At 33.7% G+C, this 16,959-nt stretch overlaps 1 protein-coding gene across 3 annotated transcripts in view; it reads left to right on the top strand.

Moving 5' to 3' along the window:
• The window catches only part of NLK (nemo like kinase), a 130,875-nt gene that overhangs the window by 2,270 nt on the left and 111,646 nt on the right, over positions 1-16,959 (top strand). The gene's annotated exons all lie outside the window — the stretch shown is intronic.

The following is a 16,959-nucleotide window of genomic DNA, read 5'->3' as shown; positions in this document are numbered from 1 at the left end:
GTTTCCCTTCCTAGGAAGATTAGTAGTGTATAATAAGATGTATTTATCATTGTAGGATTCTATTCCCATCAAAACTAGAGTGAACTGAGTTTTTTTCACCAAGGATTAAGTATTCTGGTGTGGGTAGATGAATTGATGTTTTGAGTGCATTCAAAAATGGATTTCCTGTTAATGTCTAGAAAAGCCCCCATCACCACAGGAAAATGAATGAATTCTTTGGAACTAGTCTGGTAAATATCTCCATTTGTCATTGTTTTTCAGGTTATAATAGATAAGTATTACTTTTGCATTATATATGGCCACCTCGGTATACATTTCAGATTTTATAATCTAGGCTAGTTCTTCCAGGAGGTTGCTGCTATAGTGCTCCCTTCTCCAAGATGTGTGAAGTTCCTGGTGGGAAAGTATAGCCAGCAATGATGCATCTTCAGTTGCTCTGCTCAGGGACCTGCTTGTTCCTGCCTTCCTCTCTTCCCTTCCATATCCTGTCCTTAGCGTTTACACTGGTGAACTTCCATTCCTTGCCTGACCCTGAGGGTTTCAAAGCTTGGGGGTGGCTAAGGGGAGTTGGGTGAGTGTTGACAGGAAAAAGGTTGTTCCTTGCTTTAAATTTTGTCACTGATTTATTGAGAATTTGTGTGGATTTTCTTAGACCTGGATGCTCCTTCATTTTAGTGCTTTGCCTCTTTGCTTTTTTAGAACTAGAAATACTGACAGGGAAATGGGTTGCAGCATTCTTGACTATACTCTAAAGGTGTTACCTACATTTTTTTTCAAATGGTGATGTGACTTGTGGAAGTTTTAACTTAAACTTTGTGTTAAGAGAAAACTTTTTCTTTTTTTTAAAGAGGGAGGTGGAGAACTGGAGTGCTGAAACATCTACAGTGAACATTCTGGTAGTGGATGTTCTGAATTACTGATATATGAAAATCTGAATGTGTTTGATTTGAATTCATTCTAGATTCTTTCATTGATTGACCCCCTCTACCACCTATGGAGTTTGTTCCATATACTCGAAGTACCTCCTTCTGTGCACCATCTTCTCTTGTAGTACACCAGTTGTTTTGAGTTTGCCTCTCTCACTGACTACATTTGTAAGCTCGCTGAGGGTAAGGACTGTAAATGTCTCCATTCTAGTAGACTGTGGTCTACGAGAGTACTGCTTTTTCTTTCCAGTACTTAACACAGTGCTGTGGCATCCTTGCTGCTTGGTTACTTGATCTGGTCAGGTCCTTCTTTTTCCTTTAGCCAGGTTTTTCTAGTTAGCTGCATTGAGCATTTTTATCAGCTATTACAGGTGAAATACAATTTGGTATGAAAAAGAGAGAAGAGTTCCAGGTGTGTGTTTTAGTATGCAAATGCTTTTCTATTTTTATATTTACATATTGATGACTTGCTGTCTGAATTGCTTATTGTATTTGGAATTTAACTGCTATATGAACTGAGTAAGATTATTAAAACTAGAGATTTGAACACCAAACCACAGTGAATTGCACTTGCATTCTGAAACCCAAACTAAAGATATTAGTGATGTTTTTTACCTTTTGACCAACTCAACCAGAAATTTTCTTTTTAATTTAGAAAGCACCTGGTAGAAATAACTGTTTTCTAAAATGATTTAAATGGAACATAAAAATAATTTCCCAATGATACATCATTAGATTCAAAGCACTGTATGCCTGCTGGGCATTATAAGAGTCACTTAGATTTAAATATACTTAATGCATTTTGCAAGTATTTTTCTTCTGACATATCATAGGAAAGGAAACTTTATATCTGCTCTCATGTCGTTTTCTGGACATGCACCCACTGGTACTAACTGATGGCTAAAAACATTGCATGTAATTTTGAGGGATATCGTTGTTCCTCTATGTAGACAAGGGAAGATATTTGTAGAAATGATAAAGCATTTTACCATTCAAATTTATCGCTGAACAATTTAGTCTGCTGGGCTTGATGTCTCTCTCTGCTGAATTTAACTACTGGAATAACATCACTATTGGACAGTTGTGTAAAAGTAGTGAATTACCTATTGGCTTGCTGGTAAAGATGGTGCTTTGACAGTTCAATTAAGGTTTCATTAACAACTGTCTGCTGTATTTTATCTCAGTAAGGGTTCCAGTTTACCTGGTAATATGATCATGGGGTAGCCTGAGATACATTCATTGCAAATGATAGAATATTGTTCATGAGTTATCAAAGCATGATATATATAATTTGACCTTCTTTATCAGATATCAAGGCTTCTAAATGGCCATATGGTCATTTTCATAATGCAAAACCAAAACACAAAACAACTCACAAACAGAGACCTTAGCCATTTGGTGAGGATATTATAAATAGTGTGTTGTCTGTAGTTCATCTTCGACAGAGGACGGTGAGTATGTTGTGCTTAAAGATCTGACAACTCTGGGACAGAGTATTACAGTATAAGGCTTCAGGATCTTAGTAGGTGTTTACTTTTAAGAACTGGAGGAAGTTTACCACGTGAGAGAGGCTCGAAGACTGCTACACCCAGGCAGTTTTGGCATTGACCATCTGAAATATCATAGATCGAATTAATGGTACATATTTTATGTATGTACATAAATGTATCATATACATGTTTGTATGGACTTGGTAGGTGTTCTAGTCAGATCATTTACACTGTTTTAGAAAGTATTATGGATTTACATACTGGAAAGGAAATTAATTTTTTCTTCTCAGAATGTAAAAGTGAGTCTGGGTAAAGTTTCCACTTTATAAAATTAGTGTTTTGGTTTTTTACAAATATGATTAATTGAAAGATAAAGATCCTGGAGTTCATTTGGTCTGGTGCCTTGGTACTCCAAGTAAAGTTGGAGAACTTTTAATTTTATTCCAATACCTTCAGCAGGCTTTATTTAAATCTTTCAAAACTTAAGCATCACTATAATGATGCTTAGTTACTAGAGGTGTGATCTTGATAAATTTTTAACCTTTTTATTCCTCATCTTTAAAATGAGAATAATAATAGCACCTATCTCATAGGATTGGTGTGAGGATTAAATGAGGTAATCCTTGTAAACCAATGAGTACACAGTCTAGCACACAGTAAGCATGCAATACAGGTTAGCTGTTTTATTGTACCTATTATTGGTAGAAAAATCAAATGGTTGATTAATGTGCATAGAAGTGGTTTCATATATGGGTCAGATTTACTAGGTGAAATCAACATGCAGACTATTTTAGGAGGCATGACTTCAAATATCATAGAGTGTCCACTTAGTTGTGCTATATGCCAGGGAGATAAGGAAGGTTGAATTTAGCATCAGGGAGAAAGTATTATGTCCTATTGTCTCAATTAATTAAAAAACAAACACATAAAAATGTATCATATACATGTTTGTATGGACTTGGTAGGTGTTCTAGTCAGATCATTTACACTGTTTTAGAAAGAACTATGGATTTATATACTGGGAAGGAAATTAATTTTTTCTTCTCAGAATGTAACAAATGAAGGACATCCTTATTGTCAAAGTTCAGCTTTACTGGAAATTCATTTTACTTGTGTTTGGATGAAAAAGTGTGAATTGCTAAGCAAGATCCCAGTGAGGTGGGGAAATATGTGCAATTTAATGAAAAATTATTCAGTGTAAATTCTTATGCATGGCAAAGATTGTCTAACTTGCTCATCTTGTGAAAATTAGAGGCATTTTTTTTCTGATTTTTTTCTCTGATCCTCTTACTCCTCAAATAGCAAACTATAATTTAGAAAAATTGGGACTGCTTTTGGGATATGTTTGGGGAAAATCCTGAAGTTAGTTGGATCAGAAACAGTAGTATAATAAAGTGTATTCTGTTATTAACAGTGTTTTACAGGTTAAGAATCTGTAGTATTGAGAAGTTTCTCTATTGGCCAAGATTAACAGCCACAGCTGGATTCTTTGGGGGCAGGGGTGGGGCGGGGGGAGGTCTGCTTTGTGAAAAGAGCTTTGAAGAAGCAGAGCCTGCACCATAAAAAAGGAAACTATTGCTCTTCTAGACATAACAAAGCATTCGTGTGAAACTAGAAATGTGGAAACCTATATTGTTAATTTTAACTACAAATGTACTTTTAGAAACTGCAGGTTCATGGTCATAAAGTAGAGAAAGCAAAGTGTTAGAGAATATAAGTAACGTAATCTAACTATATGGAGCTGGTTTCTTGATGATGGAAATTCCGTAGCCTGTAACATTAGAGGTCATTTTGTGCTTAGGTTCCTGACAAGATTACTCAGATTATATTCAAAAACCAAAAGTAAACCACAACAGAAGAAACTTGTTTTATTCTTACAGATAAATTTCACGTTATATTATTGAATATCAGCTTTGAAGAAAAAAATACAAATATTTTTGATTAAAAAAATTTTCAGAAAGAATTGTCTTTTCAAACAAGCTAAAACAACAATATCCCTCAAAATTACATGCAACTTTTTTAGCCATCACTTAGTACCACTGGTGCATGTCTTGAAAAAGAAATGGGGCAGATAGAGTTCTCTTTCATATGTTATGCTAGAAGAATATTTGCAAAATGGATTAACTGAGTATGTTTGAATCTAAGTTCTGGGGTTTTATCCTTAAAACAGACGATGGTAGTAATGCTATTCCTGGATATAAAAGGGCATAGCACTCTAATAGAGTACTGGAATATTTCATTATCTTCACAACTTGGAGCGTTAGAGTTTTCAATGACTTTCTACATTGTAAAATTGAGTGGCTATTCTTGGTGGTTTTTATTAGAGTTGTTGATGTCTTAGCAGTTTAAGAATTTACTGTTTATGTACTGTATCCTTAATATGCTCATTTGATATCTTTGATGGAAATTGTCAAAGCCAGAGAAACTTCCATTTGCCATCCAGCCAAACAGAAGCCATTGGGTAGAAGCTCTTTCGTTATAAAATTATATTTGGGTTTTACATATAATTCCCTGTGCATCCATAATACTCCAGTGAATTATTTGTTGATTGGGTCATCTACTGTAGATCAACAGTGATTTCCTAACATAATATTGCTTGTCAGTTTGATCCTGTTGTTGCTTCGGGGTAACAGAGTGCCTGAGGCAACTGTTGTAATACTGTCAATAAGCATGTGACAAGTCATCATAGACCGAGTTTGTAGTTTTAAGGTACCTAGCCGAGAGACATCAGAAAAAATTCTGGCACTCTGGCATTATGAAAAGATGACTTCTAGGGAAACTATACTGAGCTGAACTTTAATGGTTAATTGCAAAGCTGTGACTAGAGGGAGTGTGTACAGGGATGTCTGCCATTGATCATGATTGGTGCTCTTTACCTAAAACCAGTTTCACATCTGTGTTTGAATTAATTTGGCTAATTGAATCATTTCTGCTATCAGACAGTAGAAGGTTTTGACATTGTTGGAACTCACCAGTGTATTTTTATTGTCAACCTGCTGTGGACCAGCACGATCATAGACACTAATGAGTATATTTAATTCTATAAATAATTTTGCAAACCTCTATCAAGCTTCTGCTATTATCTGTACTGTTCTTGGTATCAGGATATAGAGATGTTTAAGTCATGATATTGTCCTGAAGGAGCACACAGTTAAGTAAACAGTATGAAAAATAATAACACATCCCTGTCCTTTTGGAGTCTTGATGGAAAGTTAAAACTTGAAACCAGTAAGTAAAAACTTAAAGGTATATTATTCTTATTTGTTCTTATAGTACTCAATTATGGTACTCATTTATTTCCGAAACACAGTGCTGGATTATAGGGATTTAAAGGCGATTATGATCTATTGGGGGAGAGAGATTTGTAAGTAGATAATTATAATTTATTGCCATAAATGCAGCAATAAAGATATTCCCTGGATATTATGGGAACACAGAAGAGGGATTTCTGTGGAAGATATGGATGCTTCCTAGAAGAAATAATACCTAAACCGAGTTTAAAGAATGGAGTCAACTAATGGAGAAGGGCTTTCTAGGTGAATTCAGAGTCTATATGCAGGAAGCTGGAGTTGTTGAAATACAAAGTGCAATGCAGAAGGTGATAGGAGATAAGGCTGGGGATGCAAGCTAGAGCTCGATCCTAAAGAGGTCAGAGTGCCCTGCTGAAGAGTTGAGATGCCAGTGGTACTTGCACCTGGAGATGGAGTCAGTTCTAAATGGGAGGGATGAATTACTCAATGTATGCTCAGAAGGCAGCCATTAATGACCATGAACGCATTCATCTAACTTAGGCTCAGAAGAGCTTGACTGGGTGTGTTTATAGAGCAAACAGGAATAATGTTTTCTGTAGTGATATTGTCTTGTCTGCCCTGAAGTATTTGCAGTATTTTCCTTTCTTTCCTGAAGCTTTGTTTACCTAAAGTAGCAGAAGGTGAAATTGGTACCTGATCCTTGCCATGTTTGCTTTCCTTCCCAGTTAGATCAGCTATCCCCCACTGATTTCTTTCTTGGTGTTGTGGTTTTGTTATCTAGTTAAAGTTATCAGTCTTGTGTTCAATTTAAGTAGTATAGAGCCCAGTAGTGTCAGGCAGCGAACTCCTTACAGGGGAATGGACAACACAGAAACTTTTGTTTATCCATTCCTTGACCTAAAATTCATGCTCTGAGCTACAGAGAAAAGGTGAAGAGAGACACTTGAACAAATAGATAAAAAATTAGTCATTTGACCCAGATTGCAGCTATTTTTTTTTCTCTGCTTGGATAAAAACCATCCTCAATTTACATAAGCAGGTGATTTTTCTTACATGCTAATTTTCTTAATGTACCATGGCACAGAACTGCAGATTTGCAAATGTGTAAGTAAATTAAAATAAACCAGGTGACTTTATTTCACTTTATTATCTTACCAGTACAGAAGTACCCAAAGGGTGTAATTATCGAGTGATTGTCTCATTGCACATCTAAGTTAACAGGCAGCTTGGTGCAGTTCTCCCTCCCTCCCCCCACTTCTCCACTTTCCTCTCTTTAATTTTTGAAAAGGAAACTATTGATTTCTATATTTACTTTGACAGGCTAGAAAATTAGTAATACAGATGTGGGGAAAATTGAGCTTTATTAAAAGTAATCCAGAAGCCATAAAAATTGGCAGGTAATGTGGGTACTGTGCAGAAAAAAGCATGTATGCATGCTTGGTTTGAGTTTGAATTACCTAAGAATTAGGTGAGAACCTTCAACAATGTTTAATTGGTTGGCTTCCTCTGCATTCCTTTTCCCAGGTTTTGCATGTTATAGTAATTAGAATTATTGTAAAGTTAACTGGGTGTGTCCTAAAGCCAATGTTCAAAATAAATATTGATGCATATTCTTTTAAAACCTGAACAAATTAATTGCAACACAGTTTAAAATATCTTTTCACTGAAATGGAAACTTTGGAAAGGTACAACAGTTGGTTTGGGGGCTTTTTTCCCCAGAAGATTTGTGAGAACAAATAATATCGATCAATAAAGTGCCTTCCTTTATTAAAACATTCCAATATTAAACTTAGTAATTAATCCTATTTAATTCCTCAGATATTATATTACTTACCTAGTTATATGTATGGAGATTAAATTATACTTCCTGTAACTTTGAAGTAATGACTTAGACATTAATCATAATTTTAAGCCAGCAAGTTAAAAGTTTGGCCAGTCTTTTTATCCTAGTACTTATGCTTTTATTTTTAATTTCAAGAAAAGTAGTTTAGAAGAACTTTGAGGGCAAAAGCATTAAAGAATGACCTGAAGAGGACAAGATTTTAAGTACAAAGTATAATATGGTTTAGTAGTTTAGAGCCTGTACTCTGATGACAGATTGCCTGCATTTAAATCTTGACTGCTTATTAGCTCCAGCAAATTATTTAACCCTGTGTACCTTATTGTTGTCGTGTGTAAAATAGGGATAGTAATAGTATATCTTTCATAGAGTTATTGTGAGGGTTAACTGAGTCAATATATATGTAAAGTATTAGAACTGTAAATGTTAGCCGTGATCATTATAATCTTTAGTATGAGTGAAAAAATATAGCACCTTGTTAAAGCTTACTACTTTTAAAGCAGATAACCAGCTTTTGTAAGCAGCTGTTGACAGGTATCAGATATGTGATTATACCAGAGATTTTTTTCTGATTAACTCCAACTGTTTGAAAAATTCATTCAAATTCTAGAAAACATTCCAAATGTAAAATTTCCTTTAGCACATGAAAGGAGGGTTTTTTCTTTAACTCCCTTTCCCCACTCCATTATCAAAGTAATAATATGTTTTAAATTTGAAAAATACAGAAAAGCTGTAACCTACAACTCAGAGATAGCCACTAATAGCATTTGGTGTAATTTTTTTTCCCAATTTTTTTTTTATCTAGGATGTATATGTGTTTGTAATATTATTAGAGTTGGGATCATGATTACGTTGTACATATGCAATTTAGTATTCTGTTTAACTAACATTACAAAGGTAGATTTTAGCCTTTTTTTTTTTTTTTTTTTTTTGAGCGGTATTTTTTTCATTCTCAAAAGCCTAGAACTCTGTCTGAAAGGAATTACAGAGCTGGAAGATACTTTAGAATGCATCTAGTATAACTGCCTCCTTTTGTAAATGGGAAAATTGAGACTCAGAGAAGCTAAGAGATTTGTTCAAGGTCACACAGCTGGTTAGAAGCTGAGCCAGAACCTTTTCTCTTTTGCTGCTTTACCAGTAATACCTGTCCAACTTAATGCCCATTGAAACTGGAGGAAGTGTTCTTATAAAAGCAAAACACAAAACAAAAACTCTATAATGAAACCAGGAACAATACATCTAAAAAATATAGAATATGTAGAATACTCTCTTGGTTGCATTTTGTGTGCTGGTAACTCTAAGGTTTCTGGAAAATTTTAATGTCACAAGGTACAAGGTTTTTGGTGGAAAACAACTCAGTCTTTTCATGGTACATATAATTGTGTTGTGTATCTGCTTTGAGGATCTTGCGCCCCTCCCCCTTTTATTTTTTGAAAAATCTTAAACCTCAGAAAATTTGAAATAATTGTACAGTGATATACCCATAAACCATCCTTCTAGGTTAACATTTTGTGACTTTCGCCTTTTCTGCTTTGAGGCTATTTCTACAGAATTTGCTGAAGTTGCGTTTTGATTAAATTTAGACTTAAAATGTTTAGAAGTTTATCGTCACTGCATCAACTCATTGTTCCATGTAATAAGTTTTGTAAGCTCTCCAACTAGAGAAGGAACTGGAAGTTTTCAAGCTTGTGACTTTTGGAATGCTATTTATTCTCTTAATACTTAAAACAAAATTCAGTGTGAATCATATGTGTAAATTAAACATATACCAGTCAAAACTAGGCTTCAGGCAAAATGGAAATATTTCATTCTGCTTTTGTGGTATTTATCTCTCAGGTTGGGAGTTAAGGGACATTTTCAAAATAACCTAAGATCTGGTTTCACAATTTTGTAACAGAAGACATGATTGAGGATATTATATTGTTGAAGCTAAATTTTAAATTACTGTAGTTTTTTTAAAGTAAATTACCCTAATACAGTCACATGAGCTGATGATGCTGTATTTGTGTCACCCAATTCACTGCTCTGTATTTTTCAGTAGCAAATAATTCCTTTGTTAAACTCATTTTCAGTAAATGAGCCATTGTTTCCCAAAGGGTAATGATTATTTCTATAAATAGCACAAATCCCTAAGAAATAGATTTCAAAGTCTAAAACATTAGTGTTTGGAAGTGGTTGAAATCGTCACTCTGTATATCAAGCCACAACTGTGTGTATAAAAAGGGCAGCTGCTGTGTTTGTTCCCTAGACTACACTGTGAGATATTATGCTTACTGGAAACTAGCTGACTGCAGGTCTTTAAAAGTGAGTCTTTTGGTTCACTTGCAAAAAAGGGTTATTTGAGTCCCCATAGCTATTACATTACATAGTTTCATAACATAAACACCTAGGTTGAGGTAGCTGGAGTTCAAATCTAAATGCCTTGTGACAGGTAAGGAAATATATAGGCCGCAGGTATTGTTTACTTCAAGCAGTTGATATCAGTATCTGCATATAAATCACTGACTTACCTCAGCAGGAAAGACATTAAAATAGGGACACTGTGGTGTTTTAACTGATGTAGATACTGAAGATCTAGTTACCGACACATATCAGCTTGTCTAAGTGGGCAAATTTTTTAAATAACTAGTTTTTATACTTTGACTTTTTTCCCTCTTAAATTAGACGCTCGTTCTTAGAAGACATATCAAAATCAGTCTCTCTGTTTCTGTCTCTCTTTCCCTTTCAGTGCTAATAAAAACAAGTGCTTATAACCACATATGACACATTCTCTACCCACTGATCCACTAAAAATGATGAGAGCTTCAAAGGCTGGAGCCATGTCTCATTTCTGCCTCTGTAGCCTAATATACTCCTAAATGGAAACTTATTAACTTTGTTGTTGAATTGAAAGTCGCTACTACTAAGTTTGTACATGGTGGTGACTGTCAAAGAAGAGTACTGTCACTGGGTCTTGCCATTATGTAGATCTCTACTTCATGCAATGGAGGAATTTTTTATGAGGGAACATTTAGAATGGTATTTAGATGACTCCACAGTAGTGTTTTGTTTTCTTGCATATGGATTTTTTTTTTTTTTAAGAGTAAAGCGCCCTAATCTAAAAATAATATACAGTAATCAGCTATTTCCCAAAATAGTCCTTTATTATGCTGCTGCTTCTATAATATACATTAGGTTAAGAATGCTGTTGAATTGTTTAGGAAAAATACATTCTCAGTGCAGTACTGTGATCTCCTGTTAGAAAAATAGAACTGTGGCGGAAGTCTCATCTCATATATCAAACCTACCAGAGAGAGCAGTCTGTGAGGCTAGCACAGAAAACAATTCTGAGCACCTTTTTCTGTTCTATAAACTTATGAATAAATGACAGATTAGTATGTGCTAGAGATTCTCTTTAAAATTAATAGGGAAAGAATGGCTTATTTCAGTGGTTTGCTGGTGTATATTTAACAACAGGGTCTCTGAAAAAATAAAATAGCCCAGTTTGTAGGGCTTGCCAATTTCTGTGGTGTAAATATTCTTGTAAGGGTCCGTTTCAGGCTACCAATAAGAAGTCACTAAACACTGAATTGGAAAAAGAAACACAGTAGCACACAATTATATTTTCACCATTTAGATAAAGGTACATGTTAAATAACCCTAAGAGCATAAATTATAACCAAATAATTAGGAAGTAATGATTTTGAGTATTTATGACCTTTGTTATAAATATATTTTATTTAGTTGTAAGTTTATATCATTTAATTTTTAATAATGGCTTTGTTTCAGTCTGTTTGCAAAATTCCAGAAAATATAAAATCAGCTCCAACACACAACAGTTTATTTTGTGTCTTGTTGGGATATTTAGCTATTGGTGGGGAGGGATGAAGTTAGATTCCTGTTCATCATGTACAAAAATAAACTCCAAATGGATTAGAGATTTAAATGTAAAAAACAAATCCAAAAAGTAAGAAAATATAGACAACTATTTTTATCATCTTAGAGAGAAAGAGCTTATTACCTTGACTTCAAAGCAAGAAAAGAACAGCAGTTGTGTGGCAATTTAAGATATGTGTTTGGTAAAATATACCATTAAAAACTTTAAAAGAAAATACAAAAAACTCATGGAAAATATTGGCAACGTTATATGAAAGACAAAAGTTAACATCTTTAATATTTAAAGAATTCTTAAAATCAATAAGAAATAAAGATAAATAATCTAACTGAAAATAAACAAAGCTGAGAATGAGCTGTTTGTAGAAATAAAATTTGTTTAAAAACATTAAGATTCTCCATTCATAAAGAAATGCAAACATAAGAGACCACTTTTTACCTGCTAGATTAACATTTTAAAAGAAGTGATAATTCTCCCAATTATTACAGATGTAGTGAAATACTCTCAAACTTTTGATGATAGTGTTGATGGATAGAGACTTTCTAGGAAAGCAGTTTCTTAAAATTAAATGCACACACCCTTTGACTGAAGAAATCAGTGAGCTTAGATGCAGAGATATATTAATAAGGATGTTCATTCACTGTTAATTATAATCCGCCTGTGTTGAAAGCAACCTAAATGTCTATGAACAGTGGAGTGGTTATCTTTGAAAGATGCTCACTATTTATTAAGTGAAAATCACTGTCAAAGATTGTCCCCTTAGAATATGAAAAAAATTACTCATATGCTCCAGAAAAGTCTGGAAGGTTGTCTACCAGTAATGGTTATTTGAGTGAGGTAAGAGTGTAGCTGATATTTATTTGAGATTTTATAATAACTTATACTGTAAAGAAACTCTTTATTGTAAAGAGTTTATTGTAAAGAGTTTCTTTATTGTAAAGAATAACCCTAAAGAGGTACATGATGGTGTCCCTATTTTTAGAAGAGGGAACTATATAGGTCAGAGAGGTCTAAGTAACTTCCCTGAGGCTTCCTAGCTAAGTGACAGAATAGGTTCCACCCAGGCCTGTGCTCTTTAAACAAATGAACAAACATAATATTATTCTTTGTGACCTCCATCACATATCTTTTATATATGTGGTGAAGGTAAAAAGAATAATAAAAAGAGTATCCATGAGCCCACAACCCAGCCAAAGAAACAGAACATAAAACCAGCACTGTTGAAGCTGCTTTTAAACACCTCCCCACCCCATCTCTCTACCTACTTCCCCCTCAAGAGAAAGCCACTATGCTGAATTTTTTATTTATTATTATCTGCTTTTTAAAAAAAAAATGGCTTCGAGATAAAATTCACATGTTATACAATTTGCCCAGAGTGTACAATTCAATGGGATATAATATATTCACAGAATAAATTCTTATTTTAATTTTAGAGCATTTTCATCACCACCGAAAGAAACCTCATACCCATTAGCAAACCATTCCCCATTACCCCTGCCACTGGTAACTATTAATTTTTCTGTCTCTATAAATTTGCCTGTTCTGGACATTTCATGTATATAGAATCATACAATATGTGGTCTTTTTTGACTGACTTCTTTAACTCAGCATGTTTTCAAGGTTCATTCATGTTGTAGCATATATCAGTACTTCATCTCTTTTTATGCTTGAATAATGTTCCATTGTATGGATATACCACATTTTGTTTATTCATTCATCAGTTGTTAGATATTAGGATTGTTTTCATTTTTGGGCTATTTTTAATAATACTACTTAGGAACATGCATGTATAAGTTTTATGTGAACATATGTTTTTATTTCTCTTGGGTATATACCTAGGAGTGGAATTGCTGGGTTGTCTAGCATCTGATAATTTTAACTTTTTGAGAAACTGCAAAACTGATTTCCACAGTGACTGAATCATTTTACATTCTCACCAGCAATATAAGAGGGTTCCAATTTCTCCATATTTCTGTCAACACTTATGATTTGTCTTCTTAATTATAGGTATCCTAGTAGGTGTGAAATGATACCTCGTTATGGTTTCAATTTGAATTTCCCTAATGACTAATGTTGTTAGCATGCTTTCATGTGCTTATTGGCAATTTGTATATCTTCTTTGGAGAAATGTCTATTCAGGTCTTTTGCTCATTTTTAAATTGGGTTGTCTTTTTGTTGTTGAGTTGTTAAGTTCTTTATGTATTCTAGATTTGCAAATAGTCTCCCATTCTCTGGCTTGTTTTTTCACTTTCTTGATGGTGTCCTTTGAAGCATAAAAGTTTAATTTCTGTAAAGTTCAGTTTGTTTTTTTGTTGCTTGTGCTTTCAGTATTATATCTAAAAGGGTTTTGTCTACACCAGAATTTTGAAGATTTATACGTATATTTCCTTCTAAGAGTTTTATAATTTTAGCTCTTACATTTAGGTTTAGGATCTGTTTTGAGTTAATTTTTGGATGGTATGAGATAGGGGTTCAACTTCATTTTTTGCTTGTGGGTATTCGGTTGTCCCATCACAATTTGTTAAAAAGACTACTATTATTTCTCAGTTGAATGGCCTTGGCACCCTTGTTGAAAATTAGTTGATCACAAATGTAAGAGTTTATTTCTGGATTCTCAGTTCTGTTCCATTGATCTTATATATCTTTCCTTACCACACTGTTGATTACCATAACTTTGTATAAGTTTTGAAACAGGAAAATGTGGGTCTTCCTAATTCATTCTTTTTAAAGATTGTCCTGGCTATTCTGGGTCTAGAGTTTCATATGAATTTTAGGATCAGCTTGCCAATTTCTGAAGAAAAAACAAAACAAAACCCTGAAGGGATTTTGAGAGAGATTGCATTGAATCTGTAAATCAGCGTGGAGAGTAGTGTCATCTGAACAACACTGTCTTTCAGTCCATGAGCATAGGATGTTTTTCCATTTATTTAGACCTTTAATTTCTTTTAAAAATTTTGTAGTTTCAGAGTATATTTTACACTTTTTAAGTTTATTCCTAGGTATTTTATTGTTTTTAATGATACTGTAATTGGAATTGGATTCTTAATTTCATTTTTGGATCGCTCATTGCTTGTGTATACAGTTGATTTTTGTATATTGATCTTGCCCTGAAACCTGGTTGAACTTGTTTTATTAGTTCTAATAGTTTTTTGGAACTTTCCATATACAAGATCATGCCATCTGCAGATAGATAGTTTTACTGTTCCTTTTCAATCTGGCTGTCTTTTATTTCATTTCCCTCCCTAATTTCTGGTGCAAGAGCAGACATCCTTGTTTGTTCCTGACCTTAAGGAAAAGGCAGTCAGTCTTTTTCTATTAAGTGTGTTGTTGCAGATACTCTGTTTCAGATTGAGAAAGTTCTCTTTATTCCTAGTTTGTTGAATGTTTTTATTGTGAAAAGATGTTGAATGTTGATTGATTTTTTTGATATTGAACCAACCTTGCATTCTTGGGATATAGTCCACTTAATCATGGTGTATAATCAGCTTTATTTTATTTTATTTTCTCTTCTTTTTGTTTTTGTTTTAAATAGACTTTTCTTTTTTTAGAGCAATTTCAGGTTAACAGCAAAACTGAGCAGAAAGTACAGAGTTCCCATAAACCTACAAATCCTGCACATGCACAGCTTCCCCCACTATGAATATCCTGAACCAGAGTAATACATTTGTTACAATGATGAACCTACATGGACACATCATTATTGCCCAAAGTACATTGTTTCCATTAGGGTCTACTCTTAGTGGTGTTTATTCTGTGAGTTTTGACAAATGTATAATGACATGCATTCATCACTGTAGTATTATCAAAATAATTTCACTGCCCTAAAAATCTTCTGTGCTTTATGCATTCATTTATCCTTCCCCCCAATCCTGGGCAACCACTGATCTTTTTACTGCCTCCATAGTTTTTCTTTTTCAAGTCATATAGTTAGAATTATACAGTATGTTGCCTTTTTGATTGATTTATTTCACTTAGTAATATATATTTAAAGTTCTTCCAAGTCTACTCTTGGCTTGATAGTTTATTTCTTTTTAGTGCTGAATAATATTTCATTATCTGGATGTACCACAGTGTATCATCCATTTACCTGACATCTTGATTGTTTCCAGGTTTGTCAATTATTAGTAAAGCTACTGTAAACATCTCTGTGCAGGTGGGCTTAAATTCTCAGCTCCTTTGGGTCAATACCAAGGAGCACGATTGCTAGATTGCATGATAAGAAGAGTATGTTTAGTTTTATAAGAAATTGCCTATCTCTCTTCTCAAGTGATTGGACCACTTTGTATTCTCATCAGCAATGAATGAGAGTTCTTGTTGCTCCACATCCTTGCCAGCAGTTGGTGTTGTTGGTGTTCTGGATTTTGGCCATTATAAGCAGTATGTAGTAGTATTTTATATTTGCATTTCCTTAATGATATATGATGTTGAGCTTTTTTTTCATATGCTTATTTTCTGTCTCGATATCTTCTTGGTGAGATGTCTGCTAAGGTCGTTGGCCCACATTTTAATTGGGTAGCTTTTGTTTTCTTATTGAGTTTACAGAGTTCTTTGTATATTTTGGATAACATTCCTTTATTAGATACGGTTTTTGAAAATATTTTCTCCCAGTCTGTGATTTGTCTTCTCATTCTCTTGATGCTTTATTTTTAAAAGTTTGAGGTATAATTTACATACTATAAAATTCTCCCATTTAAAGTGCACAGTTCATTGAGTTTTAGTAAATTTATACAATTGTACAACAATCACCATCATCCAGTTTTAGAACAGTTCAGTCATACCTCCAAATTCCCGATACAATATATTGTTTGGTTTTGCTTATTTGGGGGCATTACACAAATGGTAAAGTACTTTAAATGGATGTTAAAGTACTTTGAGTGCCTAGAGAGGTGTATATAGACAATGCAGTGACTTAATAAATTTTGGTTCCTTTCTCTAATTAACAGATATGGTAAAAAATTAAGATGAGTTTGTTTTATTCTTTGTCAACATTTTAATGAATCTTTGAGGAAATAGATGAATAAAAGTTTATACAGAATCTGTATACTTTGAGCATGATTGCCCCATTTATTCAAGCTCCTCAAGCCAGAGGAAACACTGAGCTAGGTTAAATATAAAAATGGTTCATTGAGGCATTCTTTTTAAATTTCCTTCTGTCTTTTTATGATGTCCATGATAATTTCAAAGATATTTGCATTAGTTTCACCACTTTGTTTACCAAATAAAAATTATTTTCTATTTTACAAAAACGAATTGTATTTCTCTTTACTTAAACTGTAATGATTCTGTTATTGTTGTTGTTTTTAACCTAGTTTTGGAGAATTTCGTAATAGGGAATAACCCCTGAATTTAAATACCGAGCACCAGCTAACATTTAAAAGCTGCATCTTCATATAACTAATTCTTAGCAACACGCTATGGGAACATAAACTGTTCCTATCACTATCTCTATAAGAGATAGTGATAGGAACAGTTAGTTTTACATAGGTTTCCCCAGTGATTCACGTTTTTGAGATTTGAAGGTTGAAGTACTACATTTTCCACTTGCAGTGTTTTCCCATTCTGTGATTCTATGAATATT

The sequence above is a fragment of the Pteropus vampyrus genome, unplaced genomic scaffold (assembly GCF_000151845.1).
Source record: "Pteropus vampyrus isolate Shadow unplaced genomic scaffold, Pvam_2.0 Scaffold50, whole genome shotgun sequence".
Lineage (NCBI taxonomy): Eukaryota > Metazoa > Chordata > Mammalia > Chiroptera > Pteropodidae > Pteropus > Pteropus vampyrus.
Note: the sequence above shows the minus strand (reverse complement) of the source record. Positions and strands in the feature narration are given on the sequence as shown.